This window comes from Anabrus simplex, chromosome 2 (assembly GCF_040414725.1).
Source record: "Anabrus simplex isolate iqAnaSimp1 chromosome 2, ASM4041472v1, whole genome shotgun sequence".
In the NCBI taxonomy this organism is placed as follows: Eukaryota; Metazoa; Arthropoda; class Insecta; order Orthoptera; family Tettigoniidae; genus Anabrus; species Anabrus simplex.
The window spans coordinates 117,013,848-117,039,048 of NC_090266.1; positions in this window are offsets into that span (position 1 = coordinate 117,013,848).

The window sequence follows — 25,201 nt, forward strand, 5'->3', positions numbered from 1 at the left end:
CAAGCAGGCCAGTACAAGGACGAGTATACAGATGTGTGTGAGTGAGACAGAGGAGAGACCGACCCGCGTACAGTATGTTCGCGCAGTCACGGTGAAAGTACTTGCCGTCGCATTTCCGGAACACGAAGTTATATCGCCGACAGAATTATAAAAGACTTCGCACTGTATTTAGTACATCGCGTCGCGACTACAGTCTAATTCTAAAGACATTTAAGAATATAATACGAGTGAACTTATTGAAGTGCAAATATCAAATATTTAACGTTCACAGAATATGCCATTACGTGTAGACTTAGGTTACTTCAAATGATATTGAACTTCTACAGAAACTAATGTGTAGAATCACCAGAACTCATTTCTTTTCGAGTATTGAACTGTATTTCTTTATTTACGCCACATCAGTATACGACTTACAGTAGTAATTTGAGTGAAAACTAAGAACCTTTTCTGAGGTAATATGACGTTATAATAACAAGATAAGCAGAAAATAATCCTTAGTGACTTAATGACTGTGTTCAAAGACTGTGATTATAGACTTTGATTTGCCTTTTCAAGTGTGAACTGTGTAATTATGAACGTTTCAGTAACGACTTTAAATAGTATTTCATACAGGAAGGACTGTGATTCTTCATACGCCATAAATAGTGTTCAACAGTAAATGACAGTGTCAGTGATAACTACTCGCACTAACTGAATTTTTCGTGTGCGAAAAATCACCCTAACAAGCTGCAATTCTACATGATCCAGTTCCAGCCGTCATCACTTCATCGGGAACGTCAACGTGGTGTGTTAAGGGAACATCGCCGATCCTGATTCTCCACGGAACATTCCAGATGTCCATCCTTCGACATTTTGTAGCAACATTTCTTTCAGTAAGTGAGTAGTAACAAACTGACTAAAATTTTCTCATTAATTTTGAACAGTGGAAACTTCAGTGCCGCGTGTGAACAAATATTTCAGAGTTCTCATAATTTCAGAAGTGATTAATTTAATTTCAAATTTCATTTTTATATCTCACAGAAAGACTTTAGGCTTTTCAAGTGTGCTATATATCAAGGTTTACAAACTGAAAACTGAAAACTTTTAACAGAAATTTAATTTCTCATATCAACTTACAATTACAAGTGTGTGCTTAGGTTTAGAAAGACTTTAGGTGGAAATCCAATACCTCATATTCTCACATATGAAAGACTTTGGAAACAGTGATATTCATTCCATTTTCATGAACAGAATTCAGGAAGATTACGTTCAAACTTTTAATTTCAATGCCAGATTTGAGTCCAATAATCATATTGCAGGGTGAAGAATTAATAAATTGTTTTGAAAAAAAATTTTTAACTATCTATTATTCGCTCTGCGAGTCTATCCTACTCTGTATCGGCTCCAAAACCAAGTTCCACTCCCTGAGGTCCTACTCATGCCCTTTACCCAAAACTTTTCCTGGTACAGTATGTATGTAAAAAAATGTTTATTTTTAATGAAGATTGTAAATACTAATTTTTAGATCTGTAAACTTTCAAAGTTTTGAGATATAGATACACTCACTTTAAAAATTCACCCCCTTCTCACCCTCCCATTAATTGGATTTTCCAAAAACAAAAAAATATGTGTTTCTTTATTTTTAAAAGAGATCAAAGGTACCAATTTTCAGGTCTGTAATATCTTCAGTTTCTGAGATATAAGTACTGGTATCCTGATTAAAGGCATTCAACCCCTATTTCACCCTTTCTCACCCCTCCTATTGGGACTTTCTGAAAACAAAAAAATACGTTTCCTCATTTTTAGAGAAGATTTTAAATACCAATTTTTACGTCTGTAAACTTTGAAAGTTTTGAAAGGTTTTTACCCCCTTAGCGACGGAATATCCAAAAATCCTCTCTTAGCGAGCACCTACATCTTAATATGAATGTATCCCCAAAATTTCATTTCTTTATGTCCAGTAGTTTTGGCTCAGCGAGGATGAATCGGTCAGTCAGTCAGGACAAGTTATTTTATATATATAGATTTATTGAAAATCTGAAACAAATTAACTGGGGCTTTGTATTTGAATTTCAAATGGGAGAAAATGATATTGAAATTGTATTTGGAAACTTTTTAGATAAATTGGTTGAATTGTGGCATTTATGTTCACCACTGGTAAAAATTAGTCATAATGGTAAACTTAAAAGAAAGAATTTGAACTGGTATATTGAAGAATTGATGCAGTACAGAGAAAGAATACTTTTGCTTATAGAATTTATAAAAACTCTTGTCAAGGAGGATTCGAGCAGAATGGCGTGTATAAAGCTTATCTTAATTGTAAAAATTTACATAAAAGGAAACTTATCCATGCCAAAACTTTAGCTTGCGAAAAATATATTGAGAATGCACCCAACAAATGCAGGGCGGCATGGGATGTTATAGTACAAGAAAACATCCCTACTCGAACTCAAGACACATTCCTCGATCCGGAAGAGCTGAATAATTATTTCTTAAACTCTGTAAAAGAAATCGGAGATCAAATTAAGGCAACAGGTTCAGCTGCACGTAACTTTCTTCACAATCAACCCCCCTGCTAAAACACTTTCCATTGGGTTGAAATCACATCTGATGAAGTAATTAAAGTTAGCTTAAAATTATCAAACTCTAAGGGTATGGATTGTTATTGGTTATCTAATTACACCATCAAAAGAATAATAGATTTGATTTCTGAACCTCTAGCTTTTATTTTTAATAAGTGTTTAGAGTTTGGAGTTTTTCCTGATCTACTTACAATTTCTAAAGTTATTCCAGTATTTAAAAGTGGGGACAAAGTATTTCTTCAGAACTATCGTGCAGTCTCAATTGTTCCAATAATTTCTAAAATTTTTGAATCACTTTTGCGCAATCAACTTAGCAATTATTTTGAAACTTACAATCTCCTATCCAACTGTCAGTTTGGGTTTCCACAAGGTAAATGTACTACTACTGCTGTTCTTGAAATTGTTAATCAGATATTAACAGCTTTTGAAAACAAGCAGGCGATCTCTTTGGTGTTATGTGATCTAAGTAAAGCTTTTGATTGTATTATTCATGAAATCTTACTTACAAAGCTTGAGATGTATGGTGTCGAGTATCCCTCACTGAACATAATTAAGTCATACTTAAAAAACAGATATCAGTTTGTCTCAATTAAAAATAGGTACTCCACTTTGAAGAATGTTACAACTGGTGTACCACAGGGCTCTATCCTAGGTCAATTTTTATTCATTCTGTCAGTCAACGATTTACCACAAAATGTCAAATGTCATGCTCTTATATTGTATGCGGACGATACAACGTTAATTACAAAACACCAGATCATCTCGGGTTTGCATCAGATGTCACAGGTGGCTCTTGCAACTGCAATGCATTGGTTTTCATCCAATAGGCTGTTGTTCAATGAGTATAAAACTCAATTTCTCATACTAGGATTATCCAGAGATATTGAAAGTCAGTCAGTCAAACTTTTGGGTTTTCATATCGATGCCAGATTGAACTGAGTAACACACATTGATCATGTTTGTAAAAAAAATATCAAGAGTGGCCTATTTGATATGGAAATTGAGGGATTTAGTTAGAAGTGACTACCTAAGGATGGCATATTTTGGTCTCTTCCAGTCACACATTACTTATGGACTGTTGTTATGGGGGCATTCTTCTTATGTATATAATATTCTTCTAATACAGAAAAAGGTTGTCCGAACAATGTGTAGGGCTGGTGCAATTGACCACTATCGACCTCTCTTCAGTAAGTTTAAAATACTGAGGCAATTATAAATTTGTATATTTATATATCTTTGACATATGTTAAAAACAACATAAATGAATTCAGTACTAGGGAAAACATTCACCTTCATGATACTCGGGGCAAAGCAGACGTTGACATCCCAATTCGCAGGCTGTCAAAAACTGCTCACTCACATAAAATCAGTTGTTTAAGATTATTTAATAAATTACCACATCCTGCACGGTCCACTCCTTTAAATAATTTTAAAAGAAAAATGTATGATTGGTTAATAGAAAATCCATTTTATAATACCTCTGCATTCTTAGAAATGCATAATGTTAGTATTAAGTTTTAATAAAAGGTGTATGTTCATTTAGCCTTAGTAATATTAAGTACTAAATTATTATCAGTTGATGAAGCCTATTTCATTGTATATGGTCAATGGCAAATAAAGATTCTTGATTCTTGATTACCTGAATAAAAGTAAGCTAGTTGTCCATAAATGCTCATTTGCAAAAAAAAAGTCCCTTGCATACTTTTGGGGTCCTGAGAGAAGGCAAGCAAAATAGGTGAAATGATCCTATTGCCTCAGCAGCCACCATCTTGCTCAATTAGCCCCTGCTCCAGAATATACCATCTTTCCTACTGCCGATATGCCAGGCAAATTTAGAGGTGGCATGGCTTTTGGTGTTAAGAAATCCATTACAACAAAACAGTTCTCCTGTTTTAACAATGATTTTTCATAATATCTTAGCAGATATCAATATCAACACATACAATGTAACTCAGTCTAATACCTTTACTACTTTACTTTCTGAACTCCAGGACATGCAGATTCCATTCCCCTTCCCACCTGTTCTATTTCCAATTCCACCTCTGATGCCCTTATTGTATCGCCTTCTCTCTCCTACCTCACTACTGATAAACACCTTCCTATCAATTCAGACCATACCCCAGCTTTCTATAATATACCAAATTCTCCTACACATCCCTGACTTCCCAATCCTGATCCCCACCTTCGCAACATTTTCCCCAAGCTGATTGGACTCACTATTGAACAACAATCACCGACCTCCTATGCGATACCCCTTTCCTACCTATCTATTGAATCTCAATACCCTCATTTGTCTTGTAGAGCACACACTCATCATATCCGATAAACTACACATATCCTGCCACTCCTTCCATCCCTCCAAGCCACCCATCCCACCCAAGGCCTTATCACTTGCCCATAATTACTACAATTCATATTTAAGAAACCGTGACTCTCCAACTTTACGTGAGCATCGACAACTAATGAGGCATGCTAGATCTTATATTAAAGCCATGAAAAACGTCAGTGGATGACAGCCTGTTCTGAGCTTAAAGACATGCACGAACCACAAAATTCTGGGCAACTTTCTGATATCTTATTAAAACTAAAAAACCAGACAAAGAAAAAGCAGACACATTCACAGACTACTACTCTAACCTATTTTCTTCCTCCTTTTCATCTTGCTATTCCCAACCTGATGAACTCCTTATATAACAACCCAATAATCCTAGTCAACCACATTCATAACCCCCATTTCTCCTGTTCCATGACATACGTTTTACCCATCCTCTTAATACTCCTATCACTCGCACAGAAATACTCATCTTTATCCAAAATAAAAGCAATACTGTTCCTGGACATGATCATATCGCCTACTGTCACGTCCGAGAAGTCCCCTTAATCCCAATCTATATACTCTGTTCCATTTATAATACCATATTTTACACTGGCATGTACCCCGAACATAGAGGCAATGCCGTCATTCTCCTGTTTCTTAAACCAAATATGCTCCCATTCGATATCCACTCCTACAGGCCCATATCACTTTTATCCATGTTATCAGAATTTTTTGAATGAACCCTGTGTAAAACACTTTCCCATTACCTTCAATCCTTGAATCTACTCTCATTCTCCCAAGCTGGTTTTCATACCCATTATTCCACTCAAGACCATCTCTTTCACATCACCACCTCCCTAATCACCTGCCTCAAAACCCACTGTCCTGCCGCTTTAATCTGCCTAAATGTAGATAAATCATTCAATTCGGTACCGGTATGCATTCTGGTCCTTTTTACAAATTAAGTCTCTCCCTGCCACTATCCTGTGGCTCATATTTAACTACTTTCAAACTAAGAAATAGAGGTCTGCATTATCTCTGATTTTTACCGGCAAGTACCGCTCGCCTCTCTGGCTCTCGGGAGTTTGCGGCCGAGCGTCCTGTGCAGCCGGTTGCGGGCTACCGATCATCAGCGACTGGCCGAGCACGCCAAACGCTCGGTCGGTCGCCAGTAACCGGCGGACTCAGTGCTAGCCAGCCAGCGAGCTGCGCTTCGCCGGGCTCGAGATCATAGGCCACTACTTTACATTAATACTCACCTATTTCTTTTACAAATGTCTTTCGTTTTCTACTATCAGTTCTATAATCTAAATAATACAATTGTATATGTTACATTTGAAGTGTGTTAATATGTTGCAGAGTATTGGATTTTCGTCTTTGAGGTGTTCATGTATTCCAATAATTGTAATGTTATGAACTGTCAAGTCTTCATATAGTATTTTGTTCCGTTCGCTAGATAAACGGGGACACAGTAATAGTGGGCTGTGTAGCCTATCTCCAGACTCGGCCACATATACACTGTACTAATATCAAGGAGGAATGCAGGATTGTTTTTAAACAAATACTCATCGATTTTCTTTTTACAAGCGTTAATTTATAAACAAATTATGACCTGTAAATAAAGTTATATGTGAACCATAACTATACAATTCGTTTTTCGTCATTGGTGCTGCCTGATGCACAGGATTCATTTGTTCCTGGAGCTACTACTACAGCTGGCGGTTTGCACTTCTCCCTGTGAAGTAAATGAAAGTAGAATCATACATTTATAGCGTTTGAGGCATGTTTCCTTTCTTGTGATTACGTGGTATGTTCAGAATACTTACAAAATTGTGATGGATCAAAAAGAGATCATACACCTTGTCTGATTCCAAGCACGATCTTTTGATGGACAGCAGGTGACCGGCCTGGCTAAAATTTCTCTCGCTGGCAGCACTAGTGGCAGGAATGCAGAGTACTCTTCTGGCTACTACCGACAGAATTGGAAATACGCATGCGTTTTCCACCACTTCAAAATGTGTCCTTCGGCACAGCAACAGCCGGATTTGGAGAGCGAAAGGTACCTGTCGAGATCATTAGTAGTATTTGTGTGTCCATCTTCGTCGTCCTCATCTGAACTCCAGTCCACCTTGGACTTTTTCATGGGAAGAACTTCGTCACTATTTGCTTGAATGGACTCTAAAAATGAACAAAACATCCGTAATGCATTCCTGTAAACTTTAAATATGTATAAAACTTAGGATTACTGGTTACTATAAAGCTATATTTCCAGTGAATTCCTATATATATCGCAAAAATTACATTAAAACGCATTGTGGAATTTTTAGGCTGCGAAACCCTTCCCAAATATTGTACATTTTAGACGGCATAATTGCTGATCTAACGAAAGGTGGAAAATTAGACAAACAAACATTCGTTTTGTTGTCATTAATGCTTTCCCAGCCCGTACTTAAAGACATGATACTGTATAGGCTTTTGGACTTATGCCTTATTCTCTTGACACGGCATAAGGCCAAAGTGATTCGACCCTACCATTTACAGGCAGTTCCGAGAACAATCGTCGAACTTCAGCATAAGCGACCCCCTTTTCTTCTGCCGTGACTTTCTTCAAATGACGTCGTGATGGCTACAGAACCGTGGCAACGTAATGGATAGCCTCCAATTTGCACTTCTCTCTGACGAAGTATGCTGCTCTCGTTTTTATTATCGTCATGCACTGAAAAGTATAAACAATATATACATAATTTAATTCCGATAATTCAGCAGGTTTATAAACGATCGTAACTTATGAAAGTATTTATTACTTCGTTGTCACACTCTTCTGATTCACAATAATGTAACAGACGCGTGTACCAAGGCAGCATACGTTCCAGCATTGTTACACTTTCCAAATCCAAACTCGCTTCTTTAAAAGGGGTTAGAAAAGCGATAACTGCTCGTACGCACTCTTCATGGAAAGTTTCTAAGAGTTTTGATTGCCCGCGGGATTCTAGTAGATCTCGAATATCGTCAATTTGACTTATGATGGAATTGAGCATTAACAGTATACTGTTTCACCGCGTTACAGCTTCTTGCGTCACAGAGTGCTGCAAACGCCCCGAGTGACCCGATCTCTTCAAATAGCCTACTATAGCTCTTGCTGATAGCAAACACGACAGGATTTCAGGAGCTTCGTTTTCTAAAAACGTCTCTTGAAATGTGTGACGAAGCGCAGTAATCAGGCAGTGATCAAAGCAAGGCAAACGGTCGTAAGATGTAAGTGCCTTCTTCATATTAGCTCCTTGGTCGGTGACAAAGTAAATTTTGTAAGATCATTCTTGTTAATTGCTAACTCAAGCAACCGCTCTTCGATTTCGTGCCGAATGTTCTCTCCTGTCTTAGGTATGTCCGGAAACTCAGCGTTTCTAGCTGCCACTCATCGTTAACATAATGCGATGTCACAGTCAAAAAATTTCTCTTCTTGTAGTTATCAGACCACAGATCAGCGTCTAAAGCGCACATATTGTTCTTTATGGCACATATTAGCTTGGGCATCATTGTCGCCCGTATTTTGTCGGCCTTTTCTTTAACATGCCGTTTTTTTAAATTTCGTGTGGCTATTTCTAGCCGAGTGCAGCCCTTGTAAGGCAGACCATCTGTTGAGGGTGGGCGGCATCTGCCATGTGTAATTATAACTGCGTGTTATTGTGGTGGAGGACAGTGTTATGTGTTGTGTGTGAGTTGCAGGGATGTTGGGGACAGCACAAACACCCAGCCCCTGAGACAATGGAATTAACCAATTAAGGTTAAAATCCCCGACCCGGCCGGGAATCGAACCCGGGACCCTCTGAACCGAAGTCCAGTACGCTGACCATTCAGCCAACGAGTCGGACTTTAACATGCTGTGATACAGTGGTAGGGTGCTGAAGAACATCTTCTATATTGACTTTGCCATAAGTGGCGCCAACATTGATGACCTCCTGCGAATAAATCTTGAAGCCAATCTTACTACAAGTGTTTAACGGTAGCAAACCTATTCCACTCATATCGACCAACTTATCAACACCAACTTTCTTTATGCTGCTTGGTACTGCACGTGTTCGGTGGAATTCTGATACTCAGTTACTTTTGCAGCGCCAAATTATACCTGCTGTGTTTGGCTGGTAAGAAAGTACAGTATCACTGCACGAACCCAAAAGAAGCCTGCGTGACAGGATCCACTACAAGTGCAAGCGATATCCAAGCTTCACTCTTCGCCTCCTCTTCCGACATATCTTTCTTCTTCAGGACTAACGAGCCGCTCCTAATTCTCTCCAGAATACTTCTCTTCGTTTCTTAAATGCAGCGTTTACAACCTATACTTGGTTGATCCATAACGCTGTCTGCACTGCTCAAAGCCCAGTCACCAACTGATTTTACACACGATTTCTAATGCATTCCGCACTGTAGAGCGCGCGGCGGTTTTACTGTCACCGACCGGGATTACGATTACGCTCGAGCGCCCGGCAGTGCTCGACAGTTCCACTGATCACCGAGAGGTGAAGGAAGGCCGGCCACATGGTCCGTTAGACGGCCACAGCCTTATCGCAGCGTGGGCTTTTCCCAGCCGTCGAGCAGCGGCACGAAGTGGGCAATGCTCGAGCGGTTGTTTTCTTCAAAATGCAGAGCTCTACTAAGAAAGCAGAAATATCAATCCCTGGTACACTTTCATATACCTTCCCTATAACGTCCGGCCTAGCACTAGGTTCACCTCTCTCCCCTCTCTTATATGTCACATTTACCTATGATATTCCCCATCCAGAACCCCTGTTCCACCTATACCAACACGCAGATGACCTTGCCATCCTCGCCCTTCACCATAACTAAAAATGAAGTACAAAAATACCGTACTTCCCTTGAATCCTGGTTAAACTCATGGCACATTTCTGTCAACCCGAACAAAACTCACTTCATTGTTTTCTGGAAGAAATCCTTCATTTGCCCCTTGCCCCACATCATAAAATCCAACTAGCCATGTATAATGTACCTTTTATCGGAACTAACAAACTAACCTACTTCGAGATCAAATTTCGCCTCCCATCACAATCCAATAGTTACAGAAGCTCTCTCCTTATCTCCTTCGGCCACTTCCATCCTTAAAGATACTCGTACCTCTCAAATTTCCTATCTCTTCCCTCCAGCAATCCCGTAGCTTCCATCCATCTCCCAAACTTTACCACACCACTCTAACAATAATAACGATAATAAATAGCAAGAGCAGAACATATACTTCGCAATGCTCCTGGCTGTGGCAGTACGGCAGTACTCTTTCCAACCACCAATAATGGCACCACAAGCGCCCTCTGTGTTTATATCCTCCGACAAGTGCAATGCTAACCGTATGTTTTTACTATTTTCAATTATATCTCTACTTTATATAAGTTGAACTTTGATGTATTCATGACATGTTATACTTTCAACCTGATGTACCATAGTACTGATACAATTTTTTACGTCTCCTATTGCAATTCACCTGTTATACTCTTAACACTGTTATACACCTCTTATGATTTAATTTGAGAACAAATATGTATTGTATTAGTAAATGATGACCACTAATAGTGTGATGAATATGTATACTACTTTATGTGGTATTATGCATTAAGTCTCTTCTTTTCTTCTATTGTACATAGAAACAAGTTTCTTGCTATTGATGCTATTATTCATATATAGATTTTTATTATTTTGACATCAATTCTACCAGTATTTTAATTTCATGATGTAACAAGTGATGATATTTTGGTTTCTTGGATTATTAATGTAAAATTACGGGTGCTATGATAGCACAAGAAGAATTTTGTGTTAATTGTATTAAGTCACAGTGCTGAGCATGAGAAAGACTTTAATTCTCCACTTCTTACCTGTATATTTACTACAAAGACATTAATTTATTTGTACTGATGTCTGATGTGCAGTAAGTGATATTATGGTTCATGAATATTCAGTGCAAGTGAAAAGTGCTAAACAGCATAACAAGACTATTTTGTGTTAAAAAGTATTTCAAGATTCAGTGCAACGGTACGCGAAAGACTTTAATTTCCATCTTTTATAAAGTCATTGAATGTTATTTACCCTACAGTGTACAATTTTTATTCTGAAATAAACGGGGATTGCGGAGTGGACTATGGAGGTGTGCGGTGTGGGTCCTCCCTGGGGTTGCGGTGGTGCCTGCGCCAAGACATTCTATATTTCTTTTCCCGTAGACTTATATAGCACAGATACATTTCTAATATTTATATACTTCTCAGTTTCCTTCTCCTCTTTGCAAGGGCCAAGCACTTCTTTGTTCAGCTGCACTATATGCACTACCCATGTGTCTTGGTAGATGTGCTAGTTACCAACTGATGAGCCCAAATTGGCACACGGGTGAAATGCTGGGAACCAGCAATGAGTTAGCTGGAGAATTTATAATGTCCAGTAATGCACCATTTATATTGGAATCACTTTAGTTCAGCAAATACTTACGGAGGTGTTACTACTTGAAGGATCAAATGTTCTGCAGCTGTTTGGATGTGATTTGTTAACTGTCATTTCCATTGTTGCAGTTGACATATTTTTCTCTATTACACTCAACTCTCGATTAACTGAGATAATGTAGAGTTAAGGCTCCTTGGGTAAGTAAAATCGTGGTTAACCCGCAAAAAGTTAAAAATAGAACAGGCGTACTGAAAGTACAGTGAAAATGATAATAAATGATACTACTGTATTGTTTTTTATTAACTTAACCAATACATTGCTGTAAAAGTACCACTTAGGAAATGAATTAATGGAAAAATAAACAACACTTTTCGTTGAAACTAATAAGGCAAAGAAAAATATCAGACTACTTAACTTTACCGTTTTCGAAAATAATCAGTCACGGTTTTCTGCTTTTGTGCCAAAAAACATTTTTTCTTTATCTTGCTTCTCTAGTTTCTCAAAATAAGTTTTTCGGTGGTGAGAGCATCATCCTGGCCCTCGATATACTCTAGCAATCACTGAACATTTGCCAATGCAGCCCCATGCGTAACTGTTGGTTGTGCTTGGCAGTGCGAGCAGACGTTTTTCCCCTTCTTCACCACTTTCACTTCCTGCTCCCTCCCTGCCCTTTATTTTGTCAACAGTCTGTTAGTCTATCAGCTCTTTGTAGCCTTGGTCGTTCTGGTCACAATCGAACCACTGACGAATATTGTCTTCGTCAACATCCTCTCCACCTAGGAAGTTTTTATGGCTTTAGTCACTGTACTAACTGTGTCAGCTTCATCAAATCTGAGAAATCCATCGTCTTCAGAAATATCTGGGATGATTTTTTTCCAAGGCTGCACAATTGTCAATGGTTTTGTTTTTTCACAGGCTGAATGAATCTCATAAATAGCATCGAGAATTGTAAATTCTTTCCAAAAAGTTTTGAGATCCTTGCCCTCTTCAGTCCCCTTTTGAAGAAGAGATGACTGATAATTTCTTTTAAGTGCAGATATTACACCCTGGTCCATAGGCTGGATTATTGCAGTGACATTGGGAGTCAAAAATTTACATAAATGTTACCATCTGCTGATTTTAAAACGGTTTGATTTGAATGCAAGTGTACATAATCTATCTAAAGAACAGCCTTTTCTGAGATACCATTTGACTTAAAGTATTTATGAATTTCGGGGACGAAGTTATTGTCAAGCCATCGTTTAAAAAACTCACTGTTCATCCAAGCAGACTTGTGGTTCTTTGATTAATGTGATCTAAAAAGATGTCAAAACTTAATCTCCATTCATCATCACTGCAGTATGAAGACCTTAAATGTGCTGCTGAGTTACTTAAAAACATTCTAAATTTAGATGAACTGTATGAGGAGTATGAGGAATTTTGCACCCTGAAACATTTTCCTACTTAGGAGGGCATAAATTCAAAAGCAAAATGCAATGCCAGTGATCGATGGGTGGTACTACTTAAACTTGCAAAACCACAGGAATTTTAAAACATAAAAGTTCGTATCTTTTTTATTTAGCATTCCATAGCTCAGTTCCCATACTGTAAGTGTTCCTCGTTGATGTGTGCAAAGTGGACAGATTGCAGAAATAGGTGCAGTGTATGAATGATTAAAGTAGAGCTTCCGGTCACAATTCAAGTCAATATGAATTGTAAGGAATATTTTTAGCATATTCAGAATGACAAAGTGTTCCAGTTTTCCTGAAAGAAGCAAAACCTGTGTGCAGATATTCGTTGTTGCATAATGTGAACAAAGTAAGTAAATCAAGGATTTATAGTAACTATTACACTTTTTGTTTTCTGCTGTTATATTTTTGCTCCATCAGTTAATTTACCCCAATTTTGCCATAATAGTTTTGTGGTCAAGAATTTTACTGATGTTTGGTTGGCAACTCTTCCTGCATGGATGGATACAGCAAATTCTACATTGGGGAGTTTAATTTCTTCTGTCTGGAAATGTTCTGGTCTGTATGAAGAGTTTCCAATTGAATTATTTTGTAAACACTTCTAGGGAAACAAATGGTTTGCATGCTCTGAAATGGAAATAATTTTATTTACATCCTTGATAGAGTGTGGGGACCTGATTTTCTGGTTTCAAAATTACATACCCTGAATTACTCACAGTCTGCATACTTGGCTATATTAACATGTACCCCCCCCCCCCCACTCTATGTAAATATAGAAACTGTGCCTGAAAGGATATTTACATATTTGACAAACAAGAAGCTGCTTGCAGAAGGAAAGTGTAGCAGGAGCAATACTGTATTGATTTGGACTGCATCAGAAGCTCTTAGTTATTGAGACATTATTGAGAGAGCTGAGAGCCCACCTGGTGGCCATCATCGTCACGACATCAAGTCCATATTGCCTTACTCTGTAGTTAGCTGGTTCGAGTTGTGTCGGTCGAAAAGTTTTCACCATCAGAATTTCGGCTGGAAATTTAGCTGAGGAGGGCCCAGTTGGGGTCAAAACATGTCCTATTAAATATCATGTGCTGTACTGAACTGGTAGATTGACCTTGTGATTTCTTTCAAAGAAATTTTACGTAACTATCGTATAAGTCAATAGTGCCAAATTATGAAGTTTATCACATGTAATTGGCTTGCCTATGCTGATGGATCTAAAGGTTTTGGAAATCTCACATCATATCTCGCAGTAGCCACCACATTAGTTACATCACCTCAACGACTGTAAGAGTGTCAAAATTTACAGATTGTTCCTTATTCACCTCTAATGTCTGAACATCTCAGTTATATGAAGTGACATGACTGGGAACTTTTGCACTCTTGTTGACAACATTTGGATGTCTTAAGTACATGTTCTATTCAATTAGTCATCTTAAACCAGTTACCCCACAATTATTTTTTAAACACTCCAATTCTCAACTTTTTACTGTTTTTCATTTCTCGCTACCTAAGGCAATAAACTGTTTTGCGATATCTATGCCTTGTAGTTCTCCCCAACAAAACAGAAATTTCTTTACTCCTTTATCCCTATGAATGCAGCTCAGGAGAAATACTTGGACCTTAATCAACTCACTTGATGTCAAAGTTTCACAAATTTGGCAAATCCTGTTTCCACTCCTTGGATAACAGCACTACTGTGCACGTCCCATAATCCAAAGATATAGCCCACCTGGGCTGTGAACATGAAGGTGTCATGTCTATATGGTGGTGGTATAAAATTTCCAATCACTAGCTTGCATGTCAAAAGCCTGGATTCAATTCCAAAACTATCCACTCTGTTCATATGGAGTGAGGGCAAATGATGCTGTTGATTATGATTAGTACTTTGGATGTGGACGTTAAGCATTGAGCAGAGCCCTGGTGTTGATTTTGAATGGTTTAATCAATCATTCATAATTAATTTCCATTTAGGGTTCTCACCTTGGTGGCAGATTCCTTACCATTTGTTTATTTAGCCTTTTCTTGAATGATTTCAAGGAACTTGGACATTTATCAAACATTTCCCTTGATAAATTATTCCAACCCCTAATTCCTCTCCCTGTTGTTGTTTGAGTCATCAGTCCATAGACTGGTTTGATGCAGCCCTCCATGCCACCCTATCCTGTGCTAACCTTTTCATTTCTACGTAACTATTGCATCCTACATCTGCTCTAATCTGTTTGTCATATTCATACCTTGGTCTACCCCTACCGTTCTTGCCACCTACACTTCCTTCAAAAACCAAATGAACAAGTCCTGGATGTCTTAAGATGTGTCCTATCATTCTATCTCTTCTTCTCGTCAAATTTAGCCAAATCGACCTCCTCTCACCAATTCGATTCAGTATCTCTTCATTCGTGATTCGATCTATCCATCTCACCTTCAGCATTCTTCTGTAACACCACATTTCAAAAGCTTCTATTCTCTTTCTTTCTGAGCTAGTTATCGTCCATGTTTCACTTCCATACAATGCCACGCTCCACACAAAAGTCTTCAAAAACATCTTTCTAATTCCGATATCAATGTTTGAAGTGAGCAAATTTCTTTTCTTAAGAAAGCTCTTCATTGCTTGTGCTAGTCTGCATTTTATGTCCTCCTTACTTCTGCCATCGTTAGTTATTTTACTACCCAAGTAACAATATTCATCTACTTACTTTAAGACTTCATTTCCTAATCTAATATTTCCTACATCACCTGCCTTCGTTCGACTGCACTCCATTACTTTTGTTTTGGACTTATTTATTTTCATCTTGTACTCCTTACCTAAGACTTCATCCATACCATTCAGCAACTTCTCGAGATCTTCTGCACTCTCAGATAAAATAACAATATCATCGGCAAATCTCAAGGTTTTGATTTCCTCTCCTTGGACTGTGATTCCCTTTCCAAATTTCTCTTTGATTTCCTTTACTGCCTGTTCTATGTAAACATTGAAAAGGAGAGGGGACAAACTGCAGCCTTGCCTCACTCCTTTCTGGATTGCTGCTTCTTTTTCAAAGCCCTCGATTCTTATCACTGCAGACTGATTTTTATATAGGTTGTAGATAATTCTTCGTTCTCGGTATCTGATCCCTATCATCTTCAGAATCATAAATAGCCTGGTCCAATCAACATTATCGAATGCCTTTTCTAGATCTACGAATGCCATGTACGTGGGCTTGTCCTTCTTGATTCGATCCTCTAAGATCAGACGTAAAGTCAGGATTGCTTCACGTGTTCCTACATTTCTTCTGAAGCCAAATTGATCTTCCCCCAACTCAGCTTCAACTTGTTTTTCCATTCTTCTGTAAATAATACGTGTTAAAATTTTGCAGGCATGAGATACTAAACTAATGGTGCGGTAGTTTTCACACCTGTCAGCACCGGCTTTCTTGGGAATAGGTATAACAACATTCTGCCGAAAATCGGATGGGACTTCTCCTGTCCCATACATCTTGCACACTAAATGAAATAACCTTACCATGCTGGTTTCTCCTAAGGCAGTCAGTAATTCAGAGGGAATATCATCAATTCCAGGTGCCTTCTTCCTATTTAGGTCACTCACAGCTCTGTCAAACTCTGACCTCAAAATTGGGTCTCCCATTTCATCAGCATCAACAGCCTCTTCATGTTCCAGAACCAAATTATCTACATCGTTACCTTGATACAACTGTTGGATATGTTCCTGCCATCTTTCTGCTTTGTCTTCTTTCCCTAGAAGTGGCTTTCCATCTGAGCTCTTAATATTCATGCACCTAGATTTCCTTTCTCCAAAGGTTTCCTTGATTTTCCTGTATGCACCATCTACCTTTCCCAGGACCATACAGCCTTCAACATCCTTGCACTTCTCCTTCAGCCATTCTTCTTTAGCTACCTTGCACTTTCTATCCACTTCATTCTTTAATCGCCTGTAATCTTTTCTGCCCTCTTCATTTCTAGCATTCTTGTATTTTCGTCGTTCATCAATCAGGTCTAGTATCTCCTGAGTTATCCACTGATTCTTAGTTGATCTTTTCTTCCTTCCTAACATTTCTTCAGCAGCCCTACTGACTTCATTTTTCATGACCCTCCACTCTTCCTCTATTGTGTTTCCTTTGGCCTTTTCATTTAGTCCTTGTGCAACATGTTCCTTGAAACAATCCCTTACACTCTTTTCTTTCAACTTGTCTAGATCCCATCTTTTTGCATTCTTTCCTTTCTTCAATTTCTTCAACTTCAGATGGCATTTCATGACCAACAAGTTGTGGTCAGAGTACACGTCTGCTCCTGGGAAAGTTTTGCAATCCAACACCTGGTTTCTGAATCTCTGCCTGATCATATTGAAGTCTATTTGATACCTTCCAGTGTCTCCAGGTCTCGTCCACGTATACAGCCGTCGTTTGTGGTGTTTGAACCAAGTATTGGCGAGGACTAAATTATGATCAGTGCAGAATTCAACCAGCCGACTTCCTCTTTCGTTCCTTTGTCCCAATCCAAATTCTCCTACTGTGCTACCTTCTCTTCCTTGGCCTACCACTGCATTCCAGTCTCCCATCACAATTAGATTCTCGTCACCTTTGACATATAAAATAATATTTGCACAAATTTATTCTCTTGAATTTCAATTTTGTCTTCATATTATGATTCTTATTACCTACCTTTAAACGCTTCACTCAAGAGTACTTGTCTACTAATATCATTCCATGTCATCTCTCCACTGACAGCATGGAACATACCACTTAGTCAAGCAGGCCATCTTCTTACTCTCTAGTTTTCCCAGGCCAAATTTTGCAACATTTTCCTAACACTACTCTTTTGACGGAAATCACCCAGAACAAATCAGTAGTATAATAGGCACATTCGGCGGCCACCTCCTCCTCCTCCGGGCTCCCAGGGGCCCTCCGCCTCCTGCGGGAAATTTGAATTTTGGCGGGAAATTTGAATTTTGGCGCGAGATTTGAATTTGTAAACAAAGCCACGTGCTTTTTGACAGCTGTCATCGACAACAACGCATCGCTAACCTCACTGCTGCCATCTTGACGGGCCTAAACCTCAGTGGTACCAATTTAACCTAACTAGCGCGAGATTTGAATTTGTAAACAAAGCCACGTGCTTTTTGACAGCCACGTGCTTTTTTGATAGCTGTCATCCGCCATCTTTAAACTACAGAGCACCGTTCTGCCCTCTTTATCGCAGTAGCTGCAAATTCGTCACCTGTCATCGGCAGTGCTGCCATCTTGGCGGGCCTAACCCTAAGTGCTACCAACTTAACCTCACTAGCAGGAGATAAACAAATCCACGTGCTTTTTTGACAGCTGCCATCCGCCATCTTTAATCCATAGAGCACAGTGCTGCCCTCTTTAGCTACTTACCTTTGAAATGTGGTGGCGGATAATTTGAAAAATGCTTTTTGACAGCAGCCATCTTTGAGCACCGTGCTGCACTCTTTAGCTACTTACCTTTGAAATGTGGTGACGGTAAAGTCCACGTGCTCTTGTTTGGAAAAACTCTACTTGCTTTTTTTTGACAGCTGTTATCCGCCATCCTTAATCAACAGAGCATCGTGCTGCCCTCTTTAGCTAATTACCGTTGAGGCGGGCAATTTAAAAATATTCTATTTGACAAGCTGCCATCTTTAATCCACAGAGCACCGTGCTGCTACCTTGCGGGCAGTTTCTACGTAACAGCTGTTATCCACCATCTTGCATCGCTAACCTTAGTGCTGCCCCCTTTGGCTACTTACCTTTGAGGCGGACAATTTGAAACATGCTATTTGACAGCAGCTATCTTTGAGCACCGTGCTGCCCTCTTTAGCTACATACCTTTGAAATGCGGTGGCGGACAATTTGAAAAATTATATTTGACAAGTTGTCATCTTTAATCAACAAAGCAACGTGCCGCACTCTTTAGGTACATACATTTAACATGTGGTAGTGGATAATTTGAAAAATTCCGTCAGCTGTTATCTGCCATCTCGCATCGCTTACCTCAGTGCTGCTATCTTTATGGTACTAAACTTTATCGTGGCGGCGGTGGTGGGAAATTTAAAATCTACATGCTTTTCTGACAGCTGACATCCGCCATCTTTAATCATGAGAGAACCATTCAATCAATCAATCAATACTGATCTGCATTTAGGGCAGTCGCCCAGTTGGCAGATTCCCTATCTGTTGCTTTCCTAGCCTTTTCCTAAATGATTTCAAAGACATTGGAAATTTATTGAACATCTCCCTTGGTAAGTTATTCCAATCCCTAACTCCCCTTCCTATAAATGAATATTTGCCCCAGTTTGTCCTCTTGAATTCCAACTTTATCTTCATGTCGTGATCTTTTATAAACGCCATTCAAACCTATTCGTCTACTAATGTCATTCCACGCCATCTCTCCGCTGACAGCTCGGAACATTCCACTTAGTCGAGCAGCTCTTCTTCTTTCTCTCAATTCTTCCCAACCCAAACATTGCAACATTTTTGTAACGCTACTCTTTTGTCGGAAATCACACAGAAAAAATCGAGCTGCTTTTCTTTGGATTTTCTCCAGTTCTTGAATCAGGTAATCCTGGTGAGGGTCCCATACACTGGAACCATACTCTAGTTGGGGTCTTACCAGAGACTTATATGCACTCTCCTTTACATCCTTACTACAACCCCTAAACACTCTCATAACCATGTGTAGAGATCGGTACCCTTTATTTACAATCCCATTTATGTGATTACCCCAGTGAAGATCTTTCCTTATTTTAACACCTAGATACTTACAATGATCCCCAAAAGGAACTTTCACCCCATCAACGCAGTAATTAAAACTGAGGACTTTTCCTATTTGTGAAACTCACAACCTGACTTTTAACCCCGTTTATCAACATACCATTGCCTGCTGTCCATCTCACAACATTTTCGAGGTCACGTTGCAGTTGCTCACAAACTTATTTATCACTCTATAGAGAATAACATCATCCGCAAAAAGCCTTACCTCCGATTCCACTCCTTTACTCATATCATTTATATATATAAGAAAACATAAAGGTCCGATAATACTGCCCTGAGGAACTCCCCTCTCAACTATTACAGGGTCAGACGAAGCTTCACCTACCCTAACTCTCTGAGATCTATTTTCTAGAAATATAGAAACAAACTTACTGGCCTGTAATTTTCAGCTTTATGTCTATCACCCTTTCCTTTATACACAGGGGCTACTATTGCAACTCTCCATTCATCTGGTATAGCTCCTCCGACCAAACAATAATCAAATAAGTACTTCAGATATGGTACTACATTCCAACCCATTGTCTTTAGTATATCCCCAGAAATCTGATCAATTCCAGCCGCTTTTCTAGTTTTCAGCATTTGTATCTTATTGTAAATGTCATTGTTATCATATGTAAATTTTATTACTTCTTTGGCCTTAGTCTCTTCCTCTATCTCGACATTATCCTTGTAACCAACAATCTTTACATACTGCTGACTGAATACTTCTGCCTTTTGAAGATCCTCACATACACACTCGCCTTGTTCATTAATTATTCCTGGAATGTCCTTCTTGGAACCTGTTTCTGCCTTAAAATACCTATACATACCCTTCCATTTTTCACTAAAATTTGTATGACTGCCAATTATGCTTGCCATCATGTTATCCTTAGCTGCCTTCTTTGCTAGATTCAATTTTCTAGTAAGTTCCTTCAATTTCTCCTTACTTCCACAGCCATTTCTAACTCTATTTCTTTCCAGTCTGCACCTCCTTCTTAGTCTCTTTATTTCTCTATTATAATAAGGTGGGTCTTTACCATTCCTTACCACCCTTAAAGGTACAAACATGTTTTCGTATTCCTCAACAATTTCTTTAAACCCATCCCAGAGTCTGTTTACATTTTTATTTACCGTTTTCCACCGATCATAGTTACTTTTTAGAAACTGCCTCATACCTGCTTTATCAGCCATATGGTACTGCCTAACAGTCCTACTTTTAAGACCTTCCTTTTATCACATTTATTTTTAACTACCACAAAAACAGCTTCATGATCACTAATACCATCTATTACTTCAGTTTCCCTATAGAGCTCATCTGGTTTTATCAGCACCACATCCCAAATATTTTTCCCTCTGGTTGGTTCCATCACTTTCTGAATCAGCTGTCCTTCCCATATTAACTTATTTGCCATTTGTTGGTCATGCTTCCTGTCGTTCGCATTTCCTTTCCAATTGACATCTGGCAAATTCAGATCTCCCGCTACAATCACATTTCTTTCCATTTCGTTTCCCACATAGCTGACTATCCTATCAAATAATTCCGAATCGGCATCAGTGCTACCCTTTCCCGATCTGTACACTCCAAATATATCAAGTTGCCTATTATCTTTAGAAATGTGCCTTACACCTAGAATTTCATGTGTCTCATCTTTAACTTTTTCGTAGCTTACAAATTCTTCTTTCACCAGAAGTAAAACTCCCCCTCCCACCTTTCTTATCCTATCTCTACGATACACACTCCAGTGCCGTGAGAAAATTTCTGCATCCATTATATCATTTCTCAGCCATGATTCAACTCCTATTACAATATCTGGTAAATATATAACTATTAAATTACTTAATTCTATTCCTTTCTTTACAATACTTCTACAGTTCAGCACTAACAATTTTACGTCATCCCTACTTGATTTCCAGTTCCCTGTTCCCTTATCACCGCTCCCTAGGCCATCCCGTTTCCCTGGTATCTTGGGGGTAATTCCGTCTACTGTCATCTGCCATCTTTAATCAACAAAGCATCGTACTGCTATCTTTAGCTACATACATTTAACATGTGGTGGCGAATAATTTGAGAAAACTTCCGTTAGCTATCATCCGCCATCTTTATTCAACAGAGCATCGTGTTGCTATCTCTAGCTGCATACATTTAACATGTGGTGGCGGCAATTTGAAATTCTATCTAGATGCCATCTTTAATCAACAGAGCACCGTGCTGCTATCCCTTTGAATTGTGGTGACGGATAATTTCAAATTCCGTTAGCTATCATCATTAAACATTAGTGCATTCGCTAACCTAACCTCTCATCTACTATCTTGAAGGAGACTATACGACACCTCCTCTACCTCCTGCTCTTCCTGCTCCTCCTCCCCTACCACCTCCGCCTCCTCCTCCTCCTCCTCTGTCAAGGCATAGTTTTATCGAACACGCATCGCGAAGGCAAGAGAGTGCAGCGATAACATTATTATGCATGTTTAGACTTGCGGATTACGAAAGAAACATAACAAGACTAAAATCGATGTTGTTATCTTCAACCTGTGATTACAACATTGATTGATGTGTTCAGATCACTAAACAAGTGATCAAGACTAGAATCGAACACGGTACTTGATACAACATGTGTTTAGAACATGCCAGGGGATACCTTTGTTCTAAGAAAATCAGATTGAAACATAACAAGACTAGAATCGATGCCGTTAACTTCAACATGTGACTAGAACATTGATTGATGCGTTAAGATCACCAAACAAGTGATCAAGGCTAGAATCGAACACGGTACTCGATACAACATGCCAAGGGATACCTTTGTTCTAAGAAAATCAGATTGAAACATGACTAGAATCGATGCCGTTAGCTTCAACATGTAACTAGAACATTGATTGATGTGTTCAGATCGCTAAACAAGTGATCAAGACTAGAATCGAACACGGTACTCGATACAACATGTCAGGGGACATCTTTGTTCTAAGAAGATCAGATTGAAACCTAGCAAGGCTAAAATCGATGCCGTTAACTTCAACATGTGATTAGAACATTAAATCAGATTGAAACATAACAAGACTAGAATCGAACACTGCACTCGATGTTGTTAACCATAACATGTGATCAGAACATTAATTGATGTGTTCAGATCACTAAACAAGTAGAACCGAACACTGTACTCGATACAACATGTCAGGGGATACCTTTGTTCTAAGAAGATCAGATTGAAACATAACAAGACTTGAATCGAACACTGTACTCGATGTCGTTAATTTCAACATGCGATTAAAACACTGTTTGGTGTGTTCAGAACACTACATAAGTAGAATCGAACGTTGTACTTAATACAACATGTTAGGGGATACCTTTGTTCTAAGAAGATCAGATTGAAACATAACAAGACTAGAATTGAACACTGTACTCAATACAATACGTCAGGGGATAACTTTGTTCTAAGAAGATCAAATTGAAACATAACAAGACTAGAACCGAACACTGCACTCGATGTCGTTAACCTTAACATGTGATCAGAACATTGATTGATGTGTTCAGATCACTAAACAACTAGAATGGAACACTGTTCTCGATGTTGTTAACTTCAACATGTGATTAGAACATTGTCTGATGTGTTCAGATCACTAAACAACTAGAATTGAACACTGTACTCAATACAACACATCAGGGGATAACAAGACACATAACAAGATAACAAGAAACATAACAAGACTAGAATCGAACACTGCACTCGATACAACATGTGATCAGAACATTGATTGATGTGTTCAGATCACTAAACATGTAGAACCGAACACTGTACTCGATACAACATGTCAGGGGATACCTTTGTTCTAAGAAGATCAGATTGAAACACAACAAGACTTGAATCGAACACTGTACTCGATGTCGTTAATTTCAACATGTGATTAAACATTGTTTGGTGTGTTCAGAACACTACATAAGTAGAATGGAACGTTGTACTTAATACAACATGTTAGGGGATACCTTTGTTCTAAGAAGATCAGATTGAAACATAACAAGACTAGAATTGAACACTGTACTCAATACAATACGTCAGGGGATAACTTTGTTCTAAGAAGATCAAATTGAAACATAACAAGACTAGAACCGAACACTGCACTCGATGTTGTTAACCTTAACATGTGATCAGAACATTGATTGATGTGTTCAGATCACTGAACAACTAGAATGGAACACTGTTCTCGATGTTGTTAACTTCAACATGTGATTAGAACATTGTCTGATGTGTTCAGATCACTAAACAACTAGAATTGAACACTGTACTCAATACAACACGTCAGGGGATAACAAGATACATAACAAGATAACAAAAAACCTAACAAGACTAGAATCGAACACTGCACTCAATACAACATGTGAACAGAACATTGATTGATGTGTTCAGATCACTAAACAAGTAGAACCGAACACTGTACTCGATACAACATGTCAGGGGATACCTTTGTTCAAAGAAAATTAGATTGAAACATAACAAGACTAGAATCGAACACTACACTCGATGTCGTTAACCTTAACATGTGATCCGATACAACATGTTAGGGGATTTCTTTGTTCTGAGAACATTAAATTGAAACATAGCAAGACTAGAATCGAACACTGTACTCGATACAACATGTGATTAGAACATTGTTTGATGTGTTCAGAGCAAAAGTACAACTTCAATGATTTACCTAGTGTAAAAATCAAAACCACACTGTGCACATATCGCGTAGCTATCTCGCTTAGTAAACGATACAACTTTAATGATTTGCCTAGTATGAAAATCAAAAACACACTGTGCACATATCGCATAGCTAACAGAAGCCTTGAGTACTTTACTAGACCTCCCATTACAGTGCAATTTCATAAAAGGACAGGCTAGAATGAGTTCATATAGATTGGCACAATCAGAGTAATAACAGAGGAAGTTGTACACGTGCCTTCTGATCACATGATACCAAAGTACAACTTTGAAAAACCGTTTGAAGCCCAGATAATAAAAAAAGAAGACTGGGATATCAAGAAGTGGAATACTGAAAAGGAAGATATAGTGTGTTCGACTGATGACTCAAAGACTGTGGATGGCATAGGAGGAGGGATCAACAGGGAAGACCTGAGAGATCAATCCAGATGAGCCTGGGCAGACACACTACAGCCTTTCAAACTGAAATGTTAGCTTTCACAACATATCTTGAAGAAAATCCGAAAATAATTGATAGGAATAAGAACATTTTCATTTTTACGGACAGCCAAGCGGCCATTAAGGCACTAGAGGCAGTCCAGATAATATCCAGAATTGTCTGGTATTGCCACTCACTTCTCCTGAAGCTCTCAAAGTATAACATTGTCAAAATAATATGAGTACCAGGGCATGCATGTATAGAGAGAAATGAAAAGGCACATAAACTGGCCAGGAAAGGAGCAGAAACACATTTTGTAGGCCCAGAACCTGTATGCGGGACTTCGTATGGACAAGCCTGACACTACATAGGAAAATGGGTACAAAAGAAACAAATGGAAAACTGGAAGAATACTCCAGGATGCAAAGGAACTGATAAAAGGACCAAACAAGATGCATACTAAATAACTGTTGAAACTCAGCAGAGAAAATATAAGATGGGTAGTAGGACTGTTGAGAGGACACTGCCATCTAAAAAATCACCTACATAGAATTGGAGTAATAAGAGACAACATATGTAGGA